The sequence below is a fragment of the Scophthalmus maximus genome, chromosome 3, assembly GCF_022379125.1.
Source record: "Scophthalmus maximus strain ysfricsl-2021 chromosome 3, ASM2237912v1, whole genome shotgun sequence".
NCBI classification, from domain to species: domain Eukaryota; kingdom Metazoa; phylum Chordata; class Actinopteri; order Pleuronectiformes; family Scophthalmidae; genus Scophthalmus; species Scophthalmus maximus.
The window spans coordinates 27,239,818-27,248,478 of record NC_061517.1 but is presented as its reverse complement, the minus strand read 5'-3'; the positions used below and the strand labels follow the sequence as shown (position 1 = coordinate 27,248,478).

The following is an 8,661-nucleotide window of genomic DNA, read 5'->3' as shown; positions in this document are numbered from 1 at the left end:
AGTCAATTGTCCTGTCCCATATGTTACCCATAAAGACAATTAAAACTCTTTCTTACAACTTTCTAGATTGGACTCAAATGCAGTTTAAAGGTTTCAATAACAACAAGTTCACAAAGAACATGTTTGGTAATGTGCTGAGCTGAGCAGGTGGAATGAGCAGGGGCGGGTGTGGTGGCTGGGGTTCTGATCAAAAAACAACAGAATACATCCACAGGGTTTCTCTAAGACACAAGAGAACATACATGAGCACAGGCAAAGATCTCTGGAAGCAAAACTAGAAAAACGCTAACGAGCAGCATGACAAGCAGCTACAACGATCTGGTGAGGAAGAGAAGGGAAGACACAGCTTTTAAACCAGTGTTGATTAGTCAATGAGGAGCAGGCATGAAGCCCAGCTAGGTGTGAAGAGAGGGACGCTGCCACACACACACACACACAAACTAACACGCGCACACACACACACACACACACACTCAGCAGAGGAGAACTCAAACTCAATCATATATAGGTTGGTCAAAGTGGCACAGCCAGACACTTTCCATGGTAAATGGTCTGTATTTTATATTGAACTTTTCTAGTCTTCTTGACCCCCTCCAGTCTGGACTCAATGGACACCACCTCCTAGCTGTCACAGAGGAACTTCACTCCCTCTCCGTGCTCAACCTCTCAATGAACCAGCAGATCTTCCTCTCCACCTTCCAACAACTGGGAGTCTCAGGCTCTACACTCTCCCTGTTCGCATCCTACCTCAAGGACCACACTTACAGGGTTACTTGGAGAGGATCTGTGTCCGAACCCCGCAACCTCACCACTGGGGTCCCTCAGGGCTCCGTTCTGGGCCCCATCCTCTTCTCTCTGTACACCAGGTCATTAGGCTCTGTTATTCACACAGCTTTTTCTACCATAGCTACGCCGATGAAACCTAACTCATTTGGTCCTTTCCACAATCTGAAACCCAGGTCGCAGCAGAATCTCTGCATGACTGGCCGACATTTCCCAGTGGATGTCGACGCACCAGCTTAAAACTCAATAAGGACCGAGATGTTTTCCTCCCAGGGAAGGCGTCTCCCACCATCGACCTCTCCATCACAATTGAGAACTCGGTGGTGACCCCTACTGAAACTGCAAGGAACCTGGGTGTGACACTGGACGACCAACTGTCCTTCACTGCCAACATTGCAGTGACGACCTGCTCCTGCAGATTCATCCTCCACAACATCAGGAGGATACATCTTTTCCTCACAGAGAAGTTGACGCAGGTGTTGGTGCAGGCTGTTGTCATCTCACGTCTGGACTACTGCTACTCCCTCCTAGCTGGTCTGCCGACGTGCCATCCGACCTCTGCAGTGGCCCAGTTGGTCTTCAACCTACCCAAGTTCTCCCACACTACACCGCTCCTCCGCACCCTGCACTGGCTCCAGGTGGTGGCTCGAATCTGAATCAAGGCACTGATACTGGCCTACAGTGCTGCTAATGGCTCAGAGTCTTCATACATCCAGGCCCTGGTCAAACCTTACACCACTACGCTCTGCTACTGCCAAACGACTTGCTACTCCCTCACTGAGAGGGGTGGGCTGCCACCGCTCAACTAAATCCCATCTGTTTTCTGTCCTCAATTGTGGAACAAGCCCCCCATTGACATCAGGACAGCAGAAACCCTTCAAAACTCACCTGTTCAGACTGCACCTTAGACTTTGAATCATTACAAAAAGGAATCTAAAACGGAGCACTTGAAGCTGCTGTAGCCTGTTTGATAAATGTTAACTTTCCAAGAACGTACTGTGGAGTTCGACTCAGGAGTACAAACTCCTTATGCAACTTCTGTTATCTCTCGTACTTTTTTTGGTCATGTTTTGGTCTGTGCTGTTTTATTGTTGCAAAGCACTTTGTAACCTTTTTTTGATAAGTGCTATCAGTGTTTCCCCTTGGATGGATTTGAAGCAGCGGAGGTGAAGAGCACGTGCGGGGAAGAGAAATTTGAGCCGGTACTCTTATCAGATCTTGTTTCTTTTTTAGGATGAAAAAAATTAAGAAAATGAGAATAAAATGGAATGGACAAATGTTTTGTTTCTCATCCTGTACTCAACATTGTTGAACAGCACAATTTTGAACAAATAAGTAATATAAAGTACAAGATGTAGTGTGTTGAGCGATGGGACTAACATAAAGCCCATCTAAGGAAAACAGTAACACAGCTCAATATGAACAGAGAGATTGGACTCTACTGTTGTAAAGGGTTGAAGGTCTTTCACTATGAACCCATTTACCCTCAGGGTTAGGTCATCCTGCCACTGGCTGCAGCTGTGAAGAGCTTCGGGTTTTGGGCTTAGATGTTCTTTCACTTTAATTTTCACCAAAATTGGATCGCCTTTGCATGCAAAACATTTGTTACACTTGTGACAACGAGTGTTGTCTCCATTGATTTGATGAAGTACAATCAGACGTTCTCTTTCAGCCATGGCCAGCTCACAGACACATGGATTCTGTGGATCTCCTCAGGATTGGGAATAGCTAAAATTCATCATAGACTATTGCATCAATTTCTTCAATACCATTAGCAGCACCAGTAAGGTTGGATCTTATTGATACTACTGTCTTTCATAATTTTGGTGTCTGTTCCCATCCAAAGATAAGATGGAGCCCAATCCCCAAAAATTCAGTGGGAGCGGTCAAATTCCAGCAGTGGCGTAGCGCTGCTGCTAGATGCATGTAGGGGAAACACTGGCTATAGAAATAAAATGTTATTGTTACTATTATGATTTAGGGTAATCCTATTGAGTTGATAACAGTGGCACTGAGACTGGTTATATCTGACACTGTCTGCTCATATTGGCAAGTGTGAACTGCTGTACTGAATGAACTCGTTCTCCGGAGGGAGAGGTGACTCAGCGTGGTACTGCTTTCCTCAAGATGAAGCCCAGTTCTGTCCAAAGAGGACACAGCTCACACAACTGGCCCATCCCTCCGCCCCGCTCTCTTTCTCTTTGTCTCATGCCAACACCCCATCTCGTTTATATGGCTGCTTTTAAAGGCAGTCTCCGTGGTGATGGTGTGACCCCTGCTGTTGTCAGCCAGGTCTTCAGCAGCCTGATTGATGGCCAATGGGCGGCCATAAAGACTATCTGCTGTTGCCAGATTAGTCCAGACAAACATGGCCCCCAATTGCTGACCAGCCAGGAATGTTTGTTTACATGGAAGCATTCCGCCATTTTCCGCCCGCAAATGTATATATGCGATATAAAATAAGTATTGCATACATATTTATACAGTACATAACTGTGTAGAATATATATCACATTGTAGGATTTGTGCTGTTGTACTTAAATGAACAATGTACTGCACACAGTGGTGGTACGACTGGATACGTCGCTGAGAACTAACAGTGAGATCAAGATGAAATATATATCCTATGAAACAGATTCACATAATAAAGAGTCAGTATCATTTCAGGGTTTGTACTGCAAGTGAGCAGCTGGGTGGGATCAAATTGAATAATAATAAAAAACAAGAGTGGGGGATTGTCGCTGTGTTTCTTTCCCGTACTCTGGTGCACTGCCGGGCCTGTTCTTCTGGGAAAAGCCTTCATCCTCACTCCACATGTAGGTCACTGGCCTTTTGTGTGCAATGATGCGAGCCCACCAAGTGTTTGACGTTTCCATACCGCTCTTACAATCCCCAGGTTGTCATGGAAATACACTGTGTGGCAGTGGCAGCAACGTTACAGTGGAGGGAAGAGCAAGCAAAGGAAGGAGGTCAATTGGCCCAGCCTCTTTTGTGAGCTTCTGCTGGCTGTGCCCAGTCTGTTGAAGGAGAAAGCTCTGACCAAAGGCGTCTGTTGACTTCAGGCAGAAAGCAAGACGGATCACTCAAAAAACTGGGAAGAACCAGAGCACTGTGTCTCACCCAGACGCCCCCTGAAGGACTGCAACTCTTCAATATGGTCAAAACACATGGATTAAATGTATGTGGCCTCACTGACTGTGTTGAACCATCCTCAAAAATCCTGAATATCCTCTCCTGAATGCTCGGTCCGATGGGCAGTGTTGTGTTGACTTGGAGGCAGTAAAAGAGCTTGGAACAACTGTGTGCACACGGAGCTCAGGGCCAACAGTGTAAAGAACCACCTCACTTTCCCTCCAGTCTCCATATCTGTTGCTATGATGACTGTGCAGGTGATAAGAGAGTAGACGTGTACATGTGGGTGTAGGCAGACCAAGGATACGTTGGGTACATTTACTTTGTATTCAGTGTTTTCACAATAGAAACCTTCCACATGTTCAATGTTGTGGTGAACATGCCGTAGCGTCTCTCGTCCTGAATTTCTGTTGACTGTCACTGTTTTAATGACATGGTTCACTAGGTTGTAGGTCAGTCACTGTTTTCACCAGCTGTCAGGTTTATGAGGAGCGTGTCACACCACAGCTTGTGCTGCGTTAAAGGAAAATGTAGTTGTTTTTGTTTGTTTTTTACAAGCTGGTTGCTCCAGCTTCCTTAACCCTTATCAGACATGGGACATCTAACTATCTTAAAATGTAATATATTTGAATTATTTAGTTGTCTTTTACGAAAAAGAGGTAGACATTGTGTTTTTCAGACTTGACACAAGCTGTTATGCAACACTGTGATTTCCAACAATTGCAGCATTTCTTTGCAGCTCTATACAGTGTCATATATGTTGTCATTAGAGCCCAATCAATATATTGGTCAGCTTATTTTATCAGCCAATATTGGCCTATTACAGAAATATTGTATGCTTGTGGTAAATAACAAAAGAATTCTGGAGGACATCTGGACAGTGTACCCAGAGTTACATATCACACATACTGTACCAACCAACATTTATCACAGAGGAGCAACAGAGAGCGGTTTCACTTGAAGAAACTGAAAGTGGAAGATTGGTCTCGACCGTGAAACATGACCTGAGTAATGAATGATGACAAAGAGAAAATGTGGTTATTTTAGTACAATGACGTAGAGAGGCAGTTTGATGAAGGAACATCAGGCTTCTTTTCAGGAGGACTGAGCTGAAGGGTGTGAAGCAGGAGAAGAGGTAGGTTGTCTGGCAGAAGGGGTCCCGAGGGACAAACTGGAGCTGCTCCAGGGACGTTAGTAAAAGAAAGAAATAGCACTTTTCATAATGTTGCTAGAAATATCGTACATTAACTTTATAATGTCTTAAGCAGTATCAAAGTCTCTGTAATGAGCTGAAGGGTGAAGAATTTTTTAAGGTCTGGGCTTGATGTTTAACAAGGTGTGAAGAGGATTGCTCGGCAGTAAAGAGCAAACCTCCATCCAGTTCTATGACTACATAAAACTCAACAGTCATTTGCCACCAGTGCTCCTGCCTGTTTCGAGGGAGCTGGACATCCCCGCTCCTGCTGAGGGTCGCACCGATCGGCCACTTTGTACATTCTTACAGTTTGATGGGCTTGTGACTCGACTGCGTGTTTGTCCACATAAACCAGGTAAATCGTTGTTTGAGTCAAAACGCCAAATAATCATCAATTAATAATCATGAAGCTCAAAAATGTACAGTTACTAACAATTGCTGTACTGTGCTACATACGTACGCAGCATACAGATTATGAGAGGATCAACTGGTAAAGTTGTTTTTGTGCCTAAAACTGCACAAGTTGCAAAAGTAATGAGTGGAACACATTGATGAGGAAAAGTAGAACACTGCTTCACAAAACTAAAATTAGGAATAGTCTAATACCAATATGTTGACAAGTTATTCCTCTTGTGAGTTTGTCAGCTGGTTCAGATCTTTCTTAACCATGTCTTATTTATTGATGGTTAAGAATGGTAAGACACGGTGTCAGGAATGTCCAGGACAAAATCCTATCAAAACCCACCTTCAAAATAAAAACTGCAAGACTTTCTGAGACACTCAAACATGGTTTTCAATTTATATTTGACATTGGCTTCTGACATTGCTGTCTCTAAAAAAGCTGATTCAAACGGAGACTTGTTACTGCAGCACAGCTCTCCCCGTCTTCGACAGAATTGTTATTTGTCATAGCACCGGGAATTTGTGGCATTGGTGCTCAGGTTTCTTTGGAGCAGAGCGTCGCTGTGCACATCTGAATCATTTCCATCATTTTATACTGCATTAACATTTCTGCCCATGGACCCTCTACAACTTGATGTTGTCCTTTGTTAAGACCAGATGGCAGCTTTTAACGTGGCTGTGGACTTTTCTATATGAACCTTTTTGTGTTGTATTGCAGTGACACATCAATGTGGCATCTATCTGAGCTGTTGTCTCTAGTCAGTTGGATGATTGTAACTGTGCAGTGAAATAACAGAGACATTATGTTACATAATGTAAAACAGCATCAAGCTAATGTATCAGACAGGAACTAATTTTCATTTGAGCAAAAATACAACATGCAAATGCATCTTTCTGTGATTATTGGGCTGTTGGTAGAAGTTAGACCCTTCATTATTGTGTGAGGGGTCTGTGAGAGCACAGCACCAAACTTTATGGTAACTTAGTTCATATCGTTTCTCTAAAACTCACCATGGCTCCTTGTAAAATCAGTAGGTCACCGTCACTCTTCTCTTTCCTGCTGCTGTTTTAGACCAGTGTTGTCTGAAAATGAACAGATCATTGTTTAGGACTGACACTTCTGTATGATTGATATAAATATATATTATCGTTGACACTGGGATACATTGACATCTGTCTATATTATTGATCTAATCTCATGGTCTGACGCTATTTGAGTATTTAGATTGAGTTCAAATGCACTGCACCACTGCACGATTCAAAAGAGTTCTATTGTCTCTTCACAAATCATTGTGATCATAATCATTCAGGGTTAGAAAATCAGCTCACTAATATTTGACTAAAAATTTTTGTTCCTATGGTCCTAACATGCTGTCGTACATGTCGAGCGACCTGCGGGGATGATCGGTCTGCGATGGTTCAGGGCTCATGATAAATGGTGGACATATCAATATGAAACAAGTTGTGCAACATGCACATAGACTGATTGATGTAGTTGACACCGGTTCCTTGGGCAGTTGTGCTACTGTTGTTTGGCAAACATTTGGTATATACCTGCTATTTTGTAGTGGCACTGGCCTAAGAGAACTACACTCTAAACTTTATTAATAACTTACACTTTTTAAGAACATAAATCCGTGATACCTAGGTGGAATACTAATGGCTGGCTTTGTCTTAATTAGGCTTTGACAGGATCCCTGAATTCTGAGCGTGTTCCTGGAGGATGTTACTGCTTCAGTGCAGAAGTCCTACGCTCAAGTATCCTGCTGTGAGAGTTTGTCTTGGCAGATGGGGACAGGGGAATCTGGAGGGACTCCTGTGACCTGCAATTCAATTATCAGCATAGCGCATGACTTTCATCCCGAGCCACCAGGCTGCTCCTCTATCAGGGGGAAAGTCTAAATGTCCAACACAATTCAATTCAATTCTCTTTGCATAGCTCCAAATATACAACATACATTATTACACAACACAAATGGTGGGAGAGTAACACTATCTGTTTATGCAATGTACCCCTTCATCAAATCCATCCAACAGAACATTGGAGACACACCATGAGCTAACAAGAAAGTCTCCTTCTCTGGTTGTAACCAAAAAATGTACTTTTGCAATTTGAGCAATTTTAGGCACACGGACTGTTCATGTTGATCTCTTCATGAGTTCTCAGTCATTTCCTGTTATACATGTCATTCAGTGCCTGCATCAATACATACTGTACAGTGAGCACATTAACTTTCACTTTTATAAATAAAATGCATTTTAATTTTATTAATATTGCACCAAAACATAAAATGTATTATCTCAAGCTACTTTAAAGAGTAAAGTCTTACAAGAATCCCACAAGTTCCCACAGTGATGAAGCGGAGGGAAAAACCTCTGACCGAACCGGACCCGACTTTCTCGACGCTCTGAGAGCGAAGCGATCTCTTGGGATGGCAGCGCATCCCAGCGTCTTAAAGATAGGGTGGATGATACCGTTTTTTGTTGTTGTTTTCTTCTTCATCTCCTTTAATTCTAGTCACCTGTTCTGGCCGCAATATTTTTTTCATTTATTCGTGAAAGATCTGGAAACGAGTTAGGGAGGTGCACTGAACAGTGATGGCAGAGTGATTTACTCGACTTGCAGTGGTTACTTGTCCAATCTTACCTCCTCTCACGTTTGCTGAAACTGAGATTTTAGGATCCGATATTTAAATCTGTGACTTGTGTATTTTTTTATTGTAACGCAGATACAACAGAATCTTCTCAACCAAGTTGCACATAATCACCAAATGAAAGCCGTCCAGACAGGCAGACGGTATGGACTGCTTAGTTTACTGTACACTGTTTACATTTGTAGTGCTTCACTTTTATTGACTATGTAGTCAGAGAGCAGCAATAATACAGAAGTTGTAATTAGCTTTAGAGAGTCTGAAGACATAAATAAGTGTTCCGTAGTAAAAATGTCCACCACCCTGCTAATCTAGATGAACCCTGTGCCAAATGCTTGACACTGCTTGCGTAAGTGGGGTTCTTTTTAAAAAATGACCCTATTTGCATGAGAAAAGCAAATGGCTTCAGGGGCCAAGGAGGGAGGGGTCTGTGGGGGCGGGGGTCCGAAGGGAGGCAGACTGGGACTGTTGGATAGATGCACTGTGATCGCTGGCTGT

General features: G+C 43.2%; 1 pseudogene; it reads left to right on the top strand.

The window, feature by feature from the left end:
• Positions 1–297: 297 nt before the first annotated feature.
• On the top strand, positions 298–3,839 carry LOC124849909 (annotated as a pseudogene).
• Positions 3,840–8,661: the final 4,822 nt, after the last annotated feature.